General features: G+C 36.7%; 1 pseudogene; it reads left to right on the plus strand.

The window, feature by feature from the left end:
- The first annotated feature begins 18,844 nt into the window (after nucleotides 1–18,844).
- On the plus strand, nucleotides 18,845–22,326 carry LOC110743362 (annotated as a pseudogene).
- Nucleotides 22,327–22,597: the final 271 nt, after the last annotated feature.

Genomic DNA, 22,597 nt, shown 5'->3' on the forward strand with positions numbered 1-22,597 from the left:
CAGGGTCTCACTTTGTTGCCCAGGCTGGTCTCAGACTCTTAGTTTCAAGCAATCCTCTGCCTTGGCCTCCCAAAATGCTGAGACTACAGGTGTGAGCCACTATGCCCAGCCCTTTCATTTCTTTATGAAGGCTTTCATGCCTAGTAAAACTTGTATTAAGTCAATTTTTATGCTTTTCTCCTGTTATTCTATCTTATGTCAATTTAATTCTTAGTCCTATCTGGGAACCTAAGAGGATGAAGGTGGAAATTTTCTACCCCAACACCTAGTTTTCCCAAACTCCAATTTATTTCTCTTCAACTTAAGAGGATATCTGGGCTCTGTCTGAGTTCTCCTCCACAAAAAGCAGTAAAAGCCTTGCTACCAGGCAGAGAGCTTGGGCAATGGTAGAGTTCACCTTCTTGGTTTCTCTTCTTTAGGTGGTCATAACACTATGCTTTCTGCTCCTGAATGTCAGAAAAGGGTGTTTCTTCTATTTCATCTAATTATATAATTGTTTAGAAATTGCTACATAAGTTATCCTTTAGTGAATTTTCATGGAAAGTAGCCACAAACAAATTAAAAGTAAAAATTAAGTGAAATACATGCTTTTAAAGAGGTTATGTAATTTCTCCATGTTAAACAAAATACTCACAAACTAATTATACCTAATTTATCAAATAATATTGATTGAATTGAAATTTTTTAACTTAATTTTTTACCTAATTCAGGGTACAAATTCAAAGTAATTATTATCATTCTGATTAAATGCACACACACATATTCATTAAATTTTGGATGGCAAAGATTCATCTTTATCACATTGATCACTGATTTAGCTGATTTTAGAAGTAGGTGCTTTAAAGAAGTAAGAGCACCTAATTCCTTTAGGAGCCAGAGCTATTCTAATACACCGCATTTTTTTGTTTGTTTGTTTCTTTCTTTCTTTCAGTCAATAGTCTCACTCTTGTTTCCTACTAGCAGCAGAAAGAATAAAGATTATTGTGAATAACGTGTGATCCACTCACATGGCCTCTAAATACCAAGAATAGAGCACATTCTCTTTCTACCTATTTATAAAGGTCATAGTTAATTTCATCCTAATTGCCTATTGATAGGATCATTAATGATTTATTTTCTAAAGTAATATATAAGACTGATTTTCTAAGAAGATTGATATAGTCAACATAATAAATTTTAGAATATATCAACATGATTAACCACCTAGAATGATATTTGATGCTCCAAAAACAACAGATCATAATCTGTTCTCCTCATATTAACAGTGATTCTATGTGGCAAAAAATATCTCCTAGTACATATTTCCTAGAATAGTTAACTAATTTAGCTACCATATCTCAATCTTCAACCATTAATGCAGTCTCATTAACAAACTTTTGTAGGCATCTTTGGCACAATTTTGTTTTCTGAAATTGTGTCTTCCTGACAGACCATGAGCTGTAACTACTTACAGCTCTTCTTCAATCATGTATATAGTTGTCCATTCTATGAATCAACATTGCTATTTTCAATTGCTGTTGGTAAGAAAAATGTCAGTTTATTTCCAAATCTATAAATTTCACTCTGAAAGGCACTACAAAACCTAATGTATTATTTTCCACAAATCTTAGCTGTTTCGCAATATAGATTTTAGATGTAAGCTGCCTTCGGGCCTCTGTGTTTTACAATGATTATTATGCGTGTGATAAATTTTTTTATCTGGGAAGAGTTTAAGCATTCTGAGTGTCACATTTTCTACTAGTCAAATAAATAAATCAAAAGGTTATAACACAAAGTTTGTTCTAGAAGTATAGCAACATGGAAAACAAAATTAAACACATGTGGGTTTTCTCCTACTTGAACTCTGCTACTCCTGCCTCAGTGTATTTTAAAAACTCCTTTCACAGAGAATGCATCCTCTACATGTTTTTGCTTTATGATTGCCTACTGAGAATCTAATAAAGTGTAAAAGATTTATAGGTTTTTTTGTTTGTTTGTTTTTTGTTTTTTTCTTTCCGAGACCAAGTCTTGCTCTGTCACCCAGGCAGGAGTGCAATGGCACCATCTTAGTTTACTGCAACCCCTGCCTCCCAGGTTCAAGCAATTTTCCTGCCTCAGCCTCCCAAGTAGCTGGGATTACAGGCGTGGGCCACCACACCCAGCTAATTTTTGTATTTTTAGTAGAGATGGGGTTTCAGCATGTTGGCCAGGCTAGTCTCGAACTCCTGACCTTGTGATCCACCCACCTCAGCCTTCCGAAGTGCTGGGATTACAGTTGTGAGGCTCCACGCCTGGCCCTACAGGTATTTTTAAAATTATCTTTACATTGTTTTGACTGTCTCTTTCTTTTTGATCTCTCTGTGCTTTGTACATAGTTTTTCTCATAATACTTAAAAACTCTACTGAACTTACATGCTCGTGTATTTCTCTCTCTCAACTAGAGAACATACCAAGATCTGCATATTTTATCATTTTGTTCCAATTAGCTTGTATATTACCTGCACAGTGTAGTCATCTAAGAAATGTTTATTAATTAAGGCCTTGGTATAGAAATATCCCATAGAAAAACTGACTTCTGGTACCAATATATCTAGATGTGCACCTTTTATACTCTGTCTTTACAGATCTCTGGCATTTGCTTTCTCCTAAATTAGCTTTACTCTAAGGCAATCACACCCTTTGTTTTGATGGGATAACAAGAGATAGCTCCAGATCAAAACCTACTAGTTCCAGCAGGTAGACAGATTTTCACTTCCCAAATGTTTCCCTAAAAGTGTTAGAATGGATTCTGAATATCCTTGTATGGGCTGCATGCCTGTATTACTCCGTTTTCACACTGCTAATACAGACATACCAAAGACTGGGTAATTTATACAGAAACAAGATTTAATGACCTTACAGTTCCAAGTGGTTGGGAGGCCTCACCATCATGGTGGAAGGCAAGAGAAGCAACTCACGTCTTACATGGATGGCAGCAGGCAAAGAGAGTGAACTTGTGCAGGGGAACTCCTCTTTATAAAATGATCAGCTCTCACGAGACTTACGTATTCTCATGAGAACAGTTCGCAAAGACTTGTCCCCATGATTCAATTACCTCCCGTCAGGTCCCTCCCACAACACATGGGAATTCAAGATGAGATTTGGGTAGGGACACAGCCAAACCATATCATTTCACCCCTAGCCCCTCCAAAATCCTCACATTTCAAAACCAATCATGACTTTCCAACAATCCCACAACATCTTAACTCATTTCATCAATAACTCAAATATCCACAGTCCAAAGTCTCATCTGAGACAAGGAAAATCCTTTCTGCCTATGAGCCTGTAAAATCAAAAGCAAGTTAGTTACCTCCTAGATACAACAGGGATATAGGCATTGCGTAAATAAAGGCATTCCAAATAGGAGAAACTGACCAAAGCAAAGAAGCTACAGGACTGACAAAAGTTCAAAATCCAGATGGCCAGTCAAATCTTAAAGCTCCAAAATGACCTCCTTTGACTCCATGTCTTGCATTCGGGTCACACTGATGCAAGAAGTGGGTTCCCATAGTCTTGGACAACTCTGCTTCTGTAGGTTTGTGGGGTACAGCCTCCATCCTGGCTGTCTTCATGAGCTGATATTGTCTGCAGATTTTTTCAGGTGCACAGTGCAAGCTGTCAGTGAATCTACCATTCTGCAGTCTGGAGGATGGTGGCCCTCTTTTCACAGCTCCACTATGCAGTGCTCCAGTAGAGACTCTGTGTGGGGTCTCCAACCCCACATTTCCCTTCTGCACTGCCCTAGTAGAGGTTCTCCATGAGGGCCCCACCCCTGCAGCAAACTTCTGCTTGGGCATTCAGGCATTTCTATACATCTTCTAAAATCTAGGCAGAGCTTTCCAAACCCCAATTCTTGACTTCTGTGCACTCTCATGCTTAAAGCCATGTGGAAGTTGCCAAGGCTTGGGGCTTGCATCCTCTGAAGCCATGGCCTAAGCTCTACATTGACAACTTTTAGCCTAGTGGCTAGGATACAGGGCACCAAGTCCCTTGGCTGCACACAGCGGAGGGACCCTAGGCCCAAGCTAGGAAACCACTTTTTCCTCCTGGGCCCCTGGGCCTTGATGGGAAGGCCTGATGTGAAGACCTCTGACTTGTCCTAGAGATACTTTCCCATTGTCTTGGTGATTAACATTTGGCACCTCGTTAACTTATGCAAATTCCTGCAGCTTATTTGAGTTTCTCCCAGAAAATGGGACTTTCTTTTCTATCACATTGTCAGGCTATAAATTTTCTGAACTTTTATGCTCTGTTTCCCTTTTAAAACTGAATGCCATTAATAGCACCCAAGTTACCTCTTGAATGCTTTGCTGCTTAGAAATTTCTTCACCAGATGTCCTAAATTCTCTCTCTCAAGTTCAGATTTCCACAAATCTCCAGAGCGGGGGCAAAACGCTGCCAGTCTCTTTGCTAAAACATAACAAGAGTCAACTTTGCTCTAATTCCCAACAAGTTCCTCAGCTCCATCTGAGAACCTCAGCCTGGATTTCTTTGTCCATATCATTATCAGCATTTTGGTCAAAGTCACTCAACAAGTCTTTCGGCAGTTCCAAACTTTCCCACATTTTTATGAATTATTCTGAGCCTTCCAAATTGTTCCAACCTCTGCCCGTTACCCAGTCCCAAAGTTTTTTTTCAGATTTTTGGGTATCCTTTCAGCAGCACTCCACTCTACTCGTACCAATTTACTGCATTAGTTCGTTTTCATGCTGCTAATGAAGACAAACTCATGACTAGGTAATTTATACAAGAAAAGTTTTAACTGACTTACAGTTCCAAGTGGCTGGGAAGGCCTCACAATCATGGTGGAAGGCAAGGAGGAGTAAGTTACATCTTACATAGATGGCAGCAGGCAAAAGGAGAGAACTTGTGCAGGGGAACTCCTCTTTGTAAAACCATCAGATGTCATGACACTTATTCACTGTCACAAGAACAACATGGGAAAGACTTACTCCCATGATTCAGTTGTCTCCCACCAGTTCCCTCCTACAACATATGGGAATTCAAGATGAGATTTGAGTGGGGACACAGCCAAATCATATCAATGCCCATGTGTAGTAAATCAGATGAAGTTACCAGGAAGGGAAATATGTAGTGTAGCTAGGCTTTCATCACAAGGGAACCATGGTTGTTATGTGGGAGGGTGGTAGTGAGGTTAGCTCCACCTGGAATGTCAAATTAGGAAGAGTGGAGAGTTTAATTCCTAAAGAGAATAAGAAAGTGATTCTTGACAGATAAAAAACAATACCCAGATTATCACTACAATGTAATAAGGCTTTGGAAAACAGCCTATAAGCAAATGAAAACACATTTTTTTCTGCAGTGCAACTACAACTAATTTAGATAATGCAAAATCAGTTTAATAAATTCTGTAATATTAACGACAATCATTTCTCCTTCATTTTTATTCTTTGAAAATGCGTAGTTCCCCTCAAAATCTCCTCTTACTAGGTATGTTGTTTTACTAAATTTGTGTTTTCCAGTTTGACAAATTGAGTTAAAGGATAGATATAGTGTTATGTTTATACTTTGCACATGTAGTTGAGAGCTAAAATACATTTTTGGTTAAAGAGAACTATTATAATAAAATAGTAGAAAATGTATACATGAGTTCCGTTAAGAAAAATGAAAAGTAACAAAACATTTTTTCCTTCTCTTTGATATAAATACATACACATCTATACATAGAAAAAGAAAGGAAAAAAGATTTTAAAGCATAAAAGATAAAAAGGCAGAAAAATCAATAGCATCATCTATATATATTTAGTATTAATAGAGACAGTAGACAGCCAAATGCTATCCAGGTCATTGTGCACAGGTGGCTTGCCTAAATATACCAATGGAGAAAAATTCCATCCATTAACATATGCGCAGTAGGGAAAATAAATCAGTGTCCAGTGGCTCAGAATAAGGGCCCACCTGGCACTGGGAGAATGGGGTGGAGCCACTCGGAATTCGCACCTTATACAGGGGGGACTTGTCTAGCCTCTTCAGCTCATGTATTATGGCCTGGTATTCATACTGCGAGGTGGGAGCCTGTTGGCAGAACTCCTTTTTTTGCTTAGAACTTTCTTTTAATAAATTCCACTCTCGGCCGGGCGTGGTGGCTCAAGCCTGTAATCCCAGCACTTTGGGAGGCCGAGACAGGCAGATCATGAGGTCAGGAGATCGCGACCATCCTGGATAACACTGTGAAACCCCGTCTCTACTAAGAAATACAAAAAAAAAACAAAAAACAAAAAACAAAAAAAAACTAGCCGGGTGAGGTGGCGGGCGCCTGTAGTCCCAGCTACTCGGGAGGCTGAGGCAGGAGAATGGTGTAAACCCGGGAGGCGGAGCTTGCAGTGAGCTGAGATCCGGCCACTGCACTCCAGCCTGGGAGACAGAGCGAGACTCCGCCTCAAAAAAACAAAAACAAAAACAAAAACCAACCAACCAACCAAACAAAAAATAAATAAATTCCACTCTCCTCACCTTTCAATGTGTTCACGTGCCTAATTTTTCCTGGTTATGAGACAGGAACCTGGATTTTAGCTAGACCAAGGAGCAAAAAATCCTGCATCACTGTGATGGCTGGAATGGTGACATGAGAAAAGGTGAGTAAAATGCAAACCAAAAAATATCCTTCCCTTGTGTTTCTGAGCTTTTCTATCCTTGGACTTCTTCTGAAGGTAGAGGAAACTGCCATCCACCCCTGCCCAGTTGCTCTCAGTTGCCAGGAATGTCTGCCTTGGTCCAAATCAATCTTTTGTATGGCACCTTCCTTCTTTTTGAGACTGTAATGGCACCTATCTTTTCATTACCCTAATGGCTGCAGGCATGCACGTGGGAAAAACAGGTGAATGGCAGTTCCCTGCCCCCTCTCCCCTTTCAGCTGGGTCCGAGGCACAAGGCCCAAGGCCCTGTATAGCAGGCTGACCAGCATTCCCTGCCACATGTCCACAGGGTCTTCCCCTCCCCCAGCGGAGAGGGCCAGCTCAGTCCACCAGCAATTAAAAGTTTCTCTCCCTGTAGGAGAAACCCACTTGCAAAGGAATAAGAAGTTCCTCCTTCAGGCATCTTTCCACCCTGAACTTTAAGCTGTTTTTTTTTCTTTTCTCCACCCTGTCAGCAATTAACATAGCCCTGCACTTCAAGCTGTTTTTTTCTTTTCTCCATCAGGTCAGGAGTTAAGTTTTACATGAGAGGTTTTTTTTTTTCCCCCCTCTTTTAGAAAACATTTTACTAGGCCAGGATACCAAATATCACTGTTTCTATTCTCTGTAAAGTTTTAATTATGAAAAAGGATTTGTGAGTTTGGTCTTAAGCTATAGCCAATCTGGCATGCTTTGCATGTCTTTCTGTATGGCTGTCAGAAGGAAGGACACCTTAAAATGAGATGCGGGTCTAGGACTCCATAGGCCTGCAGTTCAAGCCAGCCAGGAAAACTGGTCAATGGAAAACTTTGCTGTAGGCCTCCATCTTGTTTTACGTCCTTGTAAGTGTGACCTGTAACCACATAAGTGCTTTGTTTTAGCCTGTGCCATTTTACAGTGGTGGCACAGGTTCAATACTGGCTTAGGGAATGAGTTCTTTCTGGTTGGATATCTATGTGACCTTTGCCATTTAATGATTTTCTGCCCCCTGAAACAGTCTTGAAAATTCCTCTGTCTGAGCTCCTGGGAGGTTACCTTTGCTAAAGTTAGAAAGCCAGAAATATTGGCCACTTGGCGTGGTTAAAATCAGGTAATAAGGGATCTAAAAGGGTTTTCTTAAAGATCACTCAGCTTAATTAAAAATTGATATGCAAGTTTTAGGCATATTTAAAAGGCCTTTTGTTTTTCTCTTCTTGGATCTTGTTTTGCTGGAAAAAGGTTTTTTTCTCAGTCCACTGAATTTTTTTTTTCCATTTTGCCTTGTCACTCTTAATGCATGCATGAGAGGCCCTAAGATAATTTCTGAGGACTGGGACTCCTTGGGAAAAGCAGAAAAGGTGCCACAGATTCCATTTTGGGAGAGATCCTCTGTTTTCCTCCTGGCTCCCCAGGAATTAGAGGTGGATAATTCCCTCTTAAAAACAGTTTTTGTCTTCCAGCTACACCTGTTTATTGGGCCCTAAAAACAGCATGCTTTCCTAGCCTTGCTCTTAAAGGATTCCACCTAGAGGACAATAATCCAATTAGGAGATTGGCAAATGGAAAATCTTATAACTACTGGATCTGATTCTCTTTGTCTGTGTGGTTATAAATGTGTTGTGTGTAGTATCTATAAAAAAGAGCTCCATCTTGTTTTACGTCCTTGTAAGTGTGACCTGTAACCACATAAGTGCTTTGTTTTAGCCTGTGCCATTTTACAGTGGTGGCACAGGTTCAATACTGGCTTAGGGAATGAGTTCTTTCTGGTTGGATATCTATGTGACCTTTGCCATTTAATGATTTTCTGCCCCCTGAAACAGTCTTGAAAATTCCTCTGTCTGAGCTCCTGGGAGGTTACCTTTGCTAAAGTTAGAAAGCCAGAAATATTGGCCACTTGGCGTGGTTAAAATCAGGTAATAAGGGATCTTAAAAACAACTAGTGAGTCTAGAATTTAATGACAAATGTATGATAAGTTTTGAAACATAACTAATAATCAGACTTCCTGATTATTTGCCAGCCTGACATGCTGGCAAACGGTTAAAAGTCGTTTTTGTTTGGTTTGTTTGTTTTTTTACCAGTTGGGCTTTCGGCCTCCCTCTCCGTGTGCAAACGGGTAAAAGGCCTTGGGATTTTTGAGCTATCCTAACCCCCTAAATCTTGTTTCATGTTGATACATGTTTTATAATAGCCCAGTTTGTTTCTTCTCACCTTCAGTCCATCAAACTCCAAACTGTCATGCAACCAGAGCCTCAGACAATGACCAGTTTTGCCAGGAACCCTTAGATAGGCCTCTGAGGGAGATCTGATTTCCCAAATAGCGCCCCCTGCCAGCAGGAAGCAGTTAAGATCCATCTTCATCCTTACCCCTTACCCTTATTCTAAGAGCAGTTAGAGGTACGTTTTACAGTGGGGAATGATAGAGGCAGGAGACAGCCAAATGCTGCCCAAGTCATTGTGCACGGGCGCTTGACTAAACATGCAAATGATGAAAAAAATCTATCTCTTAACATATGCACAGTCGGGGAAACAAATCAATGTGGAGTGGCTCCAACTAAGGGCCCACCTGCAAACTGGGAGAACTGGGTGGAGTCACCAGGAATTCATGCCTTATGCAAGGGGGAGGAGCCTGGCCTCTTCAGCTCATCTGTGAGGTGGGGGCCTGTGGGCAGGACCCATTTTTTCTTTAGTTTGTTTGTTTTGGTTGTTTTTTGTTGTTGTTGATTGTTTGTTTGTTTTTGCTGAGAGCTTTCTTTTAATAGATTCTGCTCTCCATACCTTTTAATGTGCCCTCACACCTAATTTTTCCTGGTCATAAGGATTTTAGTTGAACTAAGGAGCACAAAACCATCCATCAATGTGATATACAGATATTATGTATATATGTCTGTATAATATCATTTATAGATGTGTGTATATATATATCTCTTTGAAAATATTTTATGTCTATGTATTTAAAAATGCAAAATAGTTTTAAAAGACAAATTATCAACTGCTTGAAATTAAAAAAGAAAAAAAATCTCTGGTTTAACATACATATAAATTTATATTAGGATCACACATTATTCCTGTGTACAAAATTATTACAAATCCTTTAGAAATAATGTTTGAGACAAAACTAAACATACATACAGAAATGTTGATTTAAAAAAGAATAATACATTCTTTGCAACAGGGGCTATTTTAAAGAAGTATCAAACTAAAATAAGAAAGTAGAAAATAATAAAGGCAATAATTGATTTATTTAAAACCAGAAAAGAATAAAATTGATTATTTTGAGACTTACTTTGGGCCATATACTCTATCTTAGAACTCACAGAAGCAATTAATTTAGCAAATGTTTTCAGCTTATAGAGCTGTCTACTCAGAACCTTGAACACTATTCTATTTCCATGGAAGCTTTTTCTGACCTGACACCCACTATTGGTTTTTTTTTTTTCTCCCAGAATGTTTAATTTAAAATGACTTCACATTTTTCCTCACTTAAAGACACACATGGACACTTATTTCTTGTAAAACTCACCAACACCTTGAAAGAAATTACAAAACCCTACTTTCTACTTCTGCACTATCTGGATGCATGTCATTGTGGTCATCCTTTCATTAAAAATTACATTTTACATGTCTCTCACCATTTGGTGATATCAGAGCCCTTCAGGGCACAAGTTGTTTTTCATTATTCTTTACCTGCACAGAGCCGAGAATACAGAAAGTGCTTAATTTTTATTTGTTGATGTTTTGTGTGTGTGTGTGTGTGTGTGTGTGTGTGTGTGTGTGTGAGACAGTGAGACAGAGAGTGGTGGTGGGGGTTAGGGGGAGTTCATGCACAGGTGCACTCACACGTAAGTATTTATGATTAACTATCAGAGTTGGCAGATGGGGCTAATGGTTAGTTTTACTCAGTATAATACCCTCAAATCCAAGTACTTTTATTCTATAGGTATTGCCAGGTCTCTTTGATAACCTTAATAGAGCATCAAGAACTCTTTTAGTTTCATCTAAATTGTCAATGTTTAACTTTCTAAACATTTAGAAATGATGCCCTAATTGTACAGTATCCTGTTGTGATTTGTGTCTTTAATACTAAATGTAAATTACTAATGAACCAAAGTCCGAATTTTTAGCTGTAAAACAAATGAATTTTACAAAAGTTATTAAAACCGGGCTTTGTTACAGTTGCTAGAATGAATTTAAATCAGGGACAAAGAATGCTTGATTGATCAGTGTCTCATTTCCTGCTAAGTAAATCAAGTAATTGTGTCTTGAAGCCTCACAACACTCCAATAAATATTCAAGAACAACTCAGTGGTAGATTATTTCACAAGAAAGAAGATTTAGACAAGACTTGATGCATTCTACCTGTCTTTGGCAGGAAGTTTAAAGTACAACTTGAAATGTATGGAGACCTTGCCCAAGGCAACAGATACAAATGATTGCCTACGTGGAAAAATACTTTTTAATCAGTAGATTATCCAACAAGATGGCAAAATTCTTGCTTGTTCAGCAGTTCAACAAAGCATTTCTGTAGGTTATTCTGTTTTCAAAGAGTAAAAATGTGTTTCCAACATTCCCCTGCCACTTGCCTCATTTCTTTTAACCCCTAAATTGCAAATCTCTTGTGTTCTTTTTTATCAATTCAGTATAGATAGAAAGGAAGACAGCAGAATTCAAATTTCAGTTTTAACATCCTGTTTTAAAATGTTAGATTCCTTGAATTTAGTGCACAGTGTGATATAGTTAATACTTGAGAATTGTATATTTCAAAATTGCTAAGAGTATAAATTGCAAATGTTGTGACCACAGAAAGAAATGTTTCAAGTGATGGGTATGTTAACTAGTTTGATTTAATTATTCCACATTATATTCATAAATTATAATATTATTTTGTACCAGATAAATTTATACAATTATAAATTGTCAATTTGTAGTAAATATTTAAGGATACATAAAATGTTAGATTTCAAGACATAACTCCCTTTATAGCTCTTCTTTAGTGAAAATTGTTGATAGAATACAGACAGAACACAAGTTCTACAATTAAAATACACACACAAGAAATTTCATTTCTGAAAGATTCTGTTATGAATTGATTTTGATGTTGTCCTCTTGAGGTTATGTGTGTGGCTTCCTTTAACCAGGAAAATCTATCTAAAATATTTGTGAATTGTGTGATACAAACACATATGCTTTCTTCCTTAAACAAAGATTGCTTTTTGTTCCAAATAAAAGATAAAATTGTGGAATTAATTCCAGTAATCAAATATTTTCTTGAAACCAATAATTATCAAATGTTTCTTCTAGCAAATTTCTGAAAGGAATCATTACATTTTTCTGTCAACCATGAAATTGTCTCATGATCTTTCTATCCTATCACTGGATTTTTTAGGTAGCCTTCTCAGTTACACAAATAACAAAACACAGGTGATATATTAACATCTGAGGTAACTTTCTAGGACTGCCAATTTAAATTGATATTGAAGAGTGGCAAAAATACACCCTCCAAAACATGCTACTTTGACATGAGGATTACTTTGAGCTGAAGTCACTTAAAAACAGCAGATGCAAGAAGGACATTCTGATCTCTTTCTCCCTGAAAACAGGAGATTAAACACTCCTGAGTGAAAAATTCCTTTCCTGTATCAGGAAAAATGAAACATTCTTCAATGGCATGTCATCATAGCTGAAATAATTTGGTACAAATAGAACTTGTTAGAATAATTATTATCTTTCTTTAACCTCCCCATATAATTTAGTCACTTTTCCACGATTGCCTCTCTTTGTTCAACCTAATATAAAGGCATTTCGGTTTTATCACTTCGTTGTGTCTTCATTTCTTTATATTTGTATAATTTCCTCCTCTTAATTTAACTTATGCCCACTTAATTCTCAGGCCTTGCTAGAAACCTAAAGGATAGAGGTAAAATTCTGCCTCCCTTACTGTTGAGAAAGATAAAATAAAATTATTTTCCATGTACCCCTTGCATCTTTTTTTCACTTCCAACACGCTCTAAATTTTTCTAGTAGGCTGTTAGTCCTAGCGTTAAGAAAAATGAAATAAAACAAAGAAAATAAATAATAGCAACTGCAACTCACAGACATATTTCAGTAAGAAAACATTAAGGCAAAAAGAAATTAAATTAACATTTTTCACAAAAAAGGAAACTGTTGACAAAAGAAATATAAGTTAAAAAAACAACATAAAGGAGGTGTAAAAGTCAAATGACAAAGTATATTAAAAAGGTAAAAATGCATTTTGATGGAATATCATCAAGTCATGCAAATTAATCATTACTAATATATGAGTTATAACTATCTTTTTACCCAAATTCACTTGTCCAATTTCTTAGTTATATATCTATCAAGTCAGAATAGAAAATATTGTGTTCAAATATTGAACTGTGTCTGAACCAATCAGCACTTTTCCATTTTGCATTTAAAATATCTGCACACATTAAATAATACTAATTAGCAACAAACAATTAACTTCGGTCAAAAGTCCTAAATTTCTACAAAAGCATCCTTTGACACAGGTTGGCTAAGATGTCTTGAGTCTGTGCGTCTTAACATTTTCCCTATCTAGTTTATGAACAGCCTGTATCCATTCAATACAGATTCAAAAGTAAGCAATAGCTGAATATTTTAGGTTTGGAGCACCACTAGCAATGATCAACAGACTGGATTTAAATTATTTGGGACTTTAGAGCTCTCCTAAGAACTGTTGGATACAAGGATATTCAACGTGATTTTGGGGGTAAGGGTTGATCAGAGAAGTCGTGGCTCAGAAAGCACTCTTTGAATCAAAATCTTAAGAGTTAGAGGCATTTTAGAAATTGCTAAGGTGGGAGATTAGCTTGGAGGAGAGATAAGATGTATCAGGGCTCTGAAAAAGGAGCAAATATAGGACATCTTGAGGGTGAATAACAGTCTTGAGTCTGGGGATCCTGGTTTGTAGACAACCCAGAGAGAGGCTGGGGTGAAATCAGAGTGGAGATACTACTGAAATGCCAGAGGTTCCGTGGAAGTCCCATCCATCACTGCACAGAAAGCCAATGAGACAATGACTATTGCCAGGGAGTAAGGTGACTTTATTTATTTGGGTGACTTCAGCCAGAGAAATGGCTGAAATCTGTTTCTCTCAATCAACTAAAATTGGAGGTTTATATAGCAGGGAAGGAATGCAGCTACTTGTGGGAAAACAGAAATTAGGGAGGGGTAAGGAAATAATTATGAGTAATGAAAGAGCTGGAGTCGCATTGTCTGGATCTGGTGATTTGGTTTCAGTTCCTTGCCTGAGGGGTCAACGTCCTGAGGCAGGAACTAAGGTAAGACAAATACAAGTTTCAAGAGTAGTAGAGTCATTTTTTAATATTTATTCAAAAAAACTATAAATATCAGTTCTATGGCACAATTGGGCCATTTTCAAAAAGTAGGCTGCAAATGGAGGGAGCTTGGTTAATCTTAATTTTAGAAGTTACAAGAAACTTTTAGATAAATTAAAAATGTATAGCAACATGATAAGAGTCTGCGTATTTTAGGATACTGACTGCAGTGTAGAAAATGTATTGAGTTTGGAATAAGAATGGAAGGAGAGAGACCAGAGAGGTGTCTATTGTATTTGCCCATGGCAGAGATTGTGATTGTTTAAAAGAAGGCAGAGTCAGAAGACAGATTTAAGAAATATTTAAGAGACACTATTGACAGAACACTTTGGTCTTTTACAATTACCAATATCTTCTGCTAGATCTGAGTCTTCTAATTAGAACTACTTGGTAGTAGTTCCAGTACTAGATTCTATCAAGTGGCTCTAATCACTTCAGATCTTAATGACTTATTTTTATCTGCTCATATTAAAACACAGCAAAAATAGAGGCTTCCTCTTTAAGAATTAGTGCACATTCCTTGGTTTCTGGTGAAGTCAGCATCCCTATTCCTTCCCGACACTGAAGCGCTGCTTCCAGTTTTTTAGATCTGAATTCATACTGCAACTTTTGTTTTCGCATAAATTATAAGTTTTAAACCTATACCTAGTTCTCTAATTTGCCCCTCCTTTATGACATGGATATCTGAACACCAAACCTCTAAACTATATTTATGTTTTCTGGCTGGCTTGTGCCAGTAATTATTATGAAGCAAAGGAAACCAAGTACTTTAATTGTTCATAAAGAAGTTCACAGCTAGAGTTATTCACTTGTGTTAAAGCAATAAATGGTAAAGAAATTGTCTTGCTACTGAAGAAGAATGCTGATACATTTATTGAGAGTCCCTGGCATTCTTCAAGTTGTAATATTAAAGAATTGATATTGCTAGACCTTTTCGTTTCTCCAGAGACGACACTTTGTTGCCAGGAGAGCTGTGCATTTTGAGAAAGAGGTAGGGACACACTCCAAGGAATATGTATAAATTATAACCATAATTATGTTCTGTCTTCAGAGCAGAGCTACAGAGTGGTTTTGATATATTATTCACAGTTGCAATCAGAGGAAACTGAGTCATAAGAAATTTAATTAACATTTTTGATGGCATGAAGTTAATCTGGATGGTAAATGTAGATGAACTTGCAAAAAAACTACTTTGCATAATGTACGAAAGCCATTAAATTTTCATAAAGAGATCTCTAATCCTAGTTCAAGAATCCATATCAATGCTATAGGATAATTTAAGACACATAATGTCTTTATTTAATTTATTTTTATTAAATTGGCTTGCTCTTATACTTCATTCTGCTTTAATTATCATTTTATGCCTCTTATTCAGACATATAAAAAATGTGGTTTTCTTTTTAAATTTATGTATGTATTTAATAAACAACTCATGTTACTTGTAGAATAATTTTTTAAAAATGTGTATAGTAAGAAAAAGGCATCCACAATGCCAGTACTTCAAAATAACCCTATGGAGTATATTTATGCTAATGTTTTTTACACATACACATGTACATGTTTAGAGTTTTTAAATTTTGTTTTGATTTTTTGAGAAATTAGATCATGTAACACATGTCAATTTGTAGCTTTTTTCTTTTAACACTATATTATGCATTTTATTAGGTAACTATATATACACATATTTATTTATTTATATGATTATTTAATGGCTGTGTGTTTCATTCATGTATTTTCTGATATATTCATATTTTCTTTAGACAAGTTCTTGGCACATGTATATTATATTACCACATGATATTAGTATATTATATTACCTTATATCCTTTAAAAAGTGCCAAAATGAGGGGAAGCATGAATCAGCCTTATTTGGGAGAGTAATGCCATCGATATTGACTAGGCCCAATACTTGAATTCAGTAACAACTGTCAATCTTGCTCAGTAGATTAACGCTCCAAATACATTTTTTTTTTTTCCTTTGAGATTTTACTACCTGGGAAAGATTTTATTTTCTTCCTTTATTTAATAAACTCCTACATGTTCTTCAAGACCAATATCAAATGTCCATTTCTGTGACCCAACTTTATTTCTCCTGGGGGATTAGTTATTCCTCTTTCTATACATTCAAATTCATTAACACCCTCCATTACAGACTTTATCAGCCTACCTTGTTAATTTCTTCCACAAGGTTATTTGTTCCCTTAGTAGGGGAAGCATGTGTTATTCATTGTTGTATTCTTAAAACCTCTACAGTGTCTGGCATAGAGCAGTAACATGTTTGTGAAGGCCAAGATGCGCTGGCATTTAAGGGACTGATATTCAGCCATTAAACATCAATATCCTTTTTTTGTTTGTTTGTTTGTTTGTTTGTTTGCTTGTTTTCAACAGAGTCTCACTCTGTCGCCCAGGCTGGAGTGAAGTGGCTCAATCTCGGCTCAAAGTAACCTCTGCCTCCCAGGTTAAAGAGATTCTCCTGCCTCAGTCTCCCAAGGACCTGGTATTACAGGCACCCACCACCATGACTGGCTAATTTTTGTATTTTTAGTTCAGACAGGGTTTCACCACATTGTCCAGGCTGGTCTCTAACTCTTGACCTCAGGTAATGCACCCACCTCAGCCTCCCAAAGTGCACCAGTATACTTTTATGTGTGATTACAGTATGAAAACACCTCCATTTCCTGTGGTAAGCTGCAACTGTTTGAAGCTCTCAAGTGCTCACCTCCTTTCTCTCAGAGCTCCCATATGATCCAGGAACCAAATGCTTAGTATCTGGAATAGAAAAAGGGTCTTTAGGAACTACCCGCTCCAGCATGCTCATACCGTACTCTGTTCTCATGGTCTATGACTCTGCAAGGTGACAAGTTTTAATATTATTTCTCCTCATAGATATGTCACATTGCATTTCCTGGTGGACCATTATTACATTGACTAACATAGGATATTATCAATATTCAGAACTTTGAGAAGATACATCGAGGGAGGTTTGTTGTAGATGTGGTGATGGTTTGCTTTTTTTCTTTTTTAAATTTCCTACACTTTCAGAAAACTCACAAAAGTCATAACATTAAAACATAAAGGCATCTTCTATTTATTTTCACATCAATTACTGTACAGTAATTCTGTTCCTTCTATGTCCACAGAATACTGAGAAAATTTTACAAAAGTTACCTAACCTTTTGTGATCTACTTTCTATTACAAGAGCAAACAGAGTGCAAGATGAGCTGAGTTACTTGCTCCTTTTGAACTCCTGAACTGAATCATTTTAGAGCACTGGATACCTCGGAGATTCTTTTCTCATTTAGACTTTCAAAATTTTTACTCTTGATTAACATAACACAACCCAAAGCCATTGCTTATTATTCCTTGATACTGAAAACAATTTTGTGAATTAGTTGTGTATACAAACAAGTTTGTCTAATCTTACAAAATGTGTTCAACTATATTGCTGACTAGTTTTAGTTCAGTGGAGTTTTTATAACATGGTTGTGGCTATTCTGGTATATGATGCCTTTCATAACAGTAAAATGCAAGTATGTTGTTGGTGTAATAAAGTTTTTCTACTAATATACTTGAAATCTGAATCATCTATATTTTAGACCTAAATAGTGAGCTTTATACTGCCTTTAAAATTAGAGGGAAACAAAATTGATTTTTTTGGAATATATTTTAATCCCACTTTTTAAATTATCTGAAGATTTTAAGGTTGCTAGTGAAGTTAAACACTGCTTCCATATTTATTAATAACTTGTATCTCCAGATCTAGTTTGGCCCCTGTTATTACTTCTAGAGGATTTAGAATGACTGCAGGGAGAAGAGAAATGGAAAATAATATGAGGTTTCAGAGTGTGATAAGGGAAACAAAGTGGGGAGAATTAGAGGAGAGTCTTGTAACTCTAACTCCCATACTATCATTCCAACTCAGTTAAATTCTTCCTCTAGGCTAGATTCCTTCACAAGCCTCTCTGATTCTTCCAGGGCCAGAACCATTATCTTAGAGCTTGACTCATTTTCCTCTAAGATGATTTATCTTGACAAAAATCTCATCCTCTAGTAATCATCCCTAGAAAGACTCCAGTAGATGAAGAAACATTTGGACCATGGATCTTTCTCAGGTGGAGCTTTTGATTATGGAATGTGGATGAAATGATACTTATACCTCACTTTTTAACAACACATTCCTGAATATTAGTATTTCAACATTACTGGTAGAAAATCCTGGAAAACAGAATATTGCATTTTGCTCAATGAAGGAGGTAAAAATATGCCACCTGCTATAGCAAATAAGTATGTATTATAGATTTTAAGATAGCTAGAAGTTTTTGCATGTTGTCACCACAAAGAAATTACAAATGTTGAAAGTGATGAATACAATAATTACCCAAAGTTGATCATTATACCATGTATACATGCATTAAAACATTACATTATGACAGTACAGCCATCAAAAAGAATGAAATAATGTATTTTGCAGCACCATGGATGGAACTGGTGGACAGTATATTAGGTGAACTAACTCAAAAGCAGAAAATCTTATATGGCATGTTGTCACTTTAAGTAGGAGCTAAACATGGGTCCATAGGGACATTAAGATGGAGATAATAGACATTGGGAACTCCAAAAATGGGGAGTAGAGGAGACAGCGAAGGCTGAAAAATTACTTATTCAGTAAAATGTTCAATATTCCAGTGACGGATACACTGGTAGCCCAATCCCCGTCATTATACAATAGACCCTTGTAACAAACATGCACGTATTACCCTTGAATCTAAATTAATAAATAAAAGTTAATATCTTTGAATTATACAATATATATTTCTGAAAAGAAGAAACGCTACAGTGTACCATATAAATATGTACAATCATTATGTCAATTATAAACTGAAAAATTTAATAAAAAGTATGCCACCTTGGTTACTGGTTATTTAAATTAAAGGAATTTGAAAAACAACAGGTACAAGAGGATCACTCTGACCTTTGCTCTGTGTCTTAAAAGTTAGAGATGAAGTTCTTACGTAGAATGTATCCTTCCTATACTAGAAAAAAGGCAATGGTCTTATCATCAAGGATGGAAAGGTGAGGCCAAGAGAATTCTGTACAACAAGGAATCTTGTTAAACTAACCCTTGTCTGTCCAAGTAAAGAGCCTGTCCTAAGCCCCTGTGTCTTATCAAATTCTCAGTTTACCATTCTTTGTTTAATTCACTATACGGGTAACTGACTCTAACGGCCTCTGTGGGGTTTTCATTTCTTTATAAGGGTGCTGATGCCACATGAAACTTCTATGAAATCAATTTCTATGCTTTTCTCCTGTGAATCTGTTTTACGTCAATTTAATTATCAGACCCAGCCGAGACCTCGAGAGGATAGAGGTGGAGTCTTGCTGCCCCTACACTCATATATTGTAATTACTGCTTTATTATTTCTAGAAAATCTTTGATTGTTGGTTATGTCTTCTTAACTCCAGTTGAGTTATTCAAACCGGTTTTCTTCATTTTGACTGACCATGCATGTAAGACATTAGGGCATTTGAAAATAAATAAAAATTATTTTATATCCACGAATGTTAAGTATTCAGAGCTGTCTAAGAAACAGTATTTCTGGTTGCCAGAGATACTAAAATCGCTAGAAAGTGGGATGTCCCTTTTGCTGCTGCGACCGGCGGCCATCAGTATGCTCAGGCTTCAGAAGAGACTCGCCTCTAGCGTCCTCCGCTGTGGCAAGAAGGTCTGGTTGGACCCCAGTGAGACCAACGAAATCGCCATTGCCAACTCCCTTCAGCAGATCTGGAAGCTGATCAGAGACGGTCTGATCAAGCTTAAGCCTGTGCCTGTCCATTCCCAGGCTCAATGCCAGAGAAACACCTTGGCCGGCCGTGAGGGCAGGCAACGTGGGCATAGGTAAGCGAAAGGGTACAGGCAATGCCCGAATGCCAGAGAAGATCACGTGGATGAGGAGAATGAGGATTCTGCACCTGCTGCTCAGAAGATACTGTGAATCTAAGAAGACTGATTGCCACATGTATCACAGCCTGTACCTGAAGGTGAAGGGGAATGTGTTCAAAAACAAGTGGATTCTCAGGGAACACAGCCACAAGCTAAGGCAGACCAGGCCCACAAGAAGCTCCTGGCTGACCCGGCTGAGGCCAGCCGGTCTATGACCAAGAAGCACGCAATTGCCCTGAAGAGCGCCTCCAGGCCGAGAAGAAGGAGATCATCAAGACTTTGTCCAAGGAGGAAGAGATCAATAAATAAAAGCTCCCCTTTAGTCTGTACACACTGGCCTCCGTGATTACACAGATCAGCCATTAAAATAAAACAAGCCTTTATTTGCTTAAAAAAAAAAAAGTGGTACATAATAGTAGTGAGTATTAATTCTCTATATTCTCCTGCAGTCCACATGAAGTACCAATGCATTTTATAGAAACAGACTCACCGATTTTCTAAGTACGAACTTGGTTTTCCTAAGAAAAGGTGTACTGCTTATCAAACACGCACACATCTCTATAAATTAAAGATATTACATAATTCCACTTTGTGACGAAGTCATTATTTGCATTTCAATTATTAAACACTATCTGCCCTCATAGGCAAGGTGCAAATTACATTAATGCTAGTGTACAATTTATACATATAATTACCCAAAGTATTTTGAATGGATACAGGTGGCTTTCAGCTTATGTTCAGATTTTCTGTGTAATCTTTCCCCAAATCGCCATTCATTGCTATGAATAATACAATTTTGCTGTTAAAAGTCTTAGTTGAGCGTTATAAGAAAATATTGACACATTTTTCCCTTTATGATTATACCTGCTGATTTCTACTTGGAGCATAATATTTTTCTGAGAATTGGTGAGACGGAAGAATTCAGACAACAAAATTGTCATTTCTATAGTCTAAAGTTTGAGCAGAAAAAAAAAAATTAGAATTGATGTTTGAATTTCCTGCTGTTTTTGCCTTAGATGATTCTATTTTACAGATGAACAATACTCTTCAAAATGTTTGATAGCTGGATCACAACTTCAAAGGGATAATCACAAAAATACCTCTTTGTAGTAGCTACACTTTAAAGTCTGTTGTTAACAGCCTCAGTTTAAAACGCTATCTTCCAGCTAGGTATTCTCAGATTGAAAATCTGCAGAGTTACTTCATTTACTCTTGTGTAATATAGTCTGATTACTGATAAGCTTCTAATTTCAGTGACTATTTGTAGATTATATTTTCTATCTTTTTGCTTAATGAAGTATTTTTATAAGCTGTAGTTTTCATTTTATCTTAATGCCCTAAAAAAGATCAAACTTTGTTTTTAATTTGCTCTCAAAAATATTCAAATTAGAAATTGCATTTCCCAGTTCACTGTGTTGGTGATGATCATCAGAAGGAAATGGTAAATCCAAGAAAATGCATCTTTTACGGTTGGATACACTCATCAATAGAAACAAACAAAAAATGCTGCTCTTTTTTCAAATAAGCTGGAGAAAGCATCTGTCTTACTATAAACAGTATACTTCACCAACCATGTGAGAATTTATTTTTATTGTCATGATTTAGCTGGTTGAAAGTGGCTTTTACCAGCCTGCAAGTTACTTACTGTTTTGATTAAGGAGGCTTTCTAAAAGGACATCAATGAACTGCAGTAGACAGTAATTTTAAAAGGTAGAGGTTCTACTACTAGTGCTTCCCTCACTATCTTTGCAGTGCTTAGATGTCATCAACATAAAGACAGTTAAGAGAACTGATGACTTACAAAAATCCTCTCAATATGTGTACTATAGAAAGACTGAGAATTTGAAATCTAGGAACATGACTCTTTTGTTATTATCAAAGTTAAATGGAAAGTAGATCTAATGACATGATGGAAATAGAATAGGAATTTTACTCAGCATGTGGTAAAAATATAATTGAAGAAAATATAGTTGTGTTACAGGAAGAATGTAGTAGGTTTAACTCAAAAGAGTTCTTTTATACTCATGTTAAATTATAGATATTTTATTGCCACTAATTCAAAGGTTATGAATTGAACCAATTGAATATTCACATAACAAAATTATATCTTTTATCAGGCAGACAATAATGACAATATACATGTTGGGGTGTATTTCACTGAATGAGTGAAAATGTCCAATGTCAGAGTGGTCTTGTGGGTAATGGGACATTTAGCTCTATTCTGAAGAAAAGCCAACTGGTATATTTTGATAATTGGACAGGAAAATATAGGAAATATTAATTCTGGCAGTGACCAATACTATATTACAGGGCTACAGTTACCAACACAGCATGGTACTGGTACCAAAGCAGATATATAAACCAATAGAACAGAACAGAGACCTCAAAAAAAAAAAAAAAAAAAAAAAAAAAAAAAAAAAAAAAAAAAAAAAACCACCACACATCTACAACCATGCGATGTTCAACTAACTTGAAAAAAACAAGCAATGGGAAAAGGATTCCCTATTCAATAAATGGTGCTGGGAAACTGGCTAGCCGTATTCAAAAAATAGAAACTGGACCCCTTCCTTACACCTTATACAAAAATTAACTCAGATGGATTAAAGATTTAAATGAAAAACCTAAAACCACAAAAACCCCTGAATA

This window comes from Papio anubis, chromosome 3, assembly GCF_008728515.1.
Source record: "Papio anubis isolate 15944 chromosome 3, Panubis1.0, whole genome shotgun sequence".
Taxonomy (NCBI): Eukaryota; Metazoa; Chordata; class Mammalia; order Primates; family Cercopithecidae; genus Papio; species Papio anubis.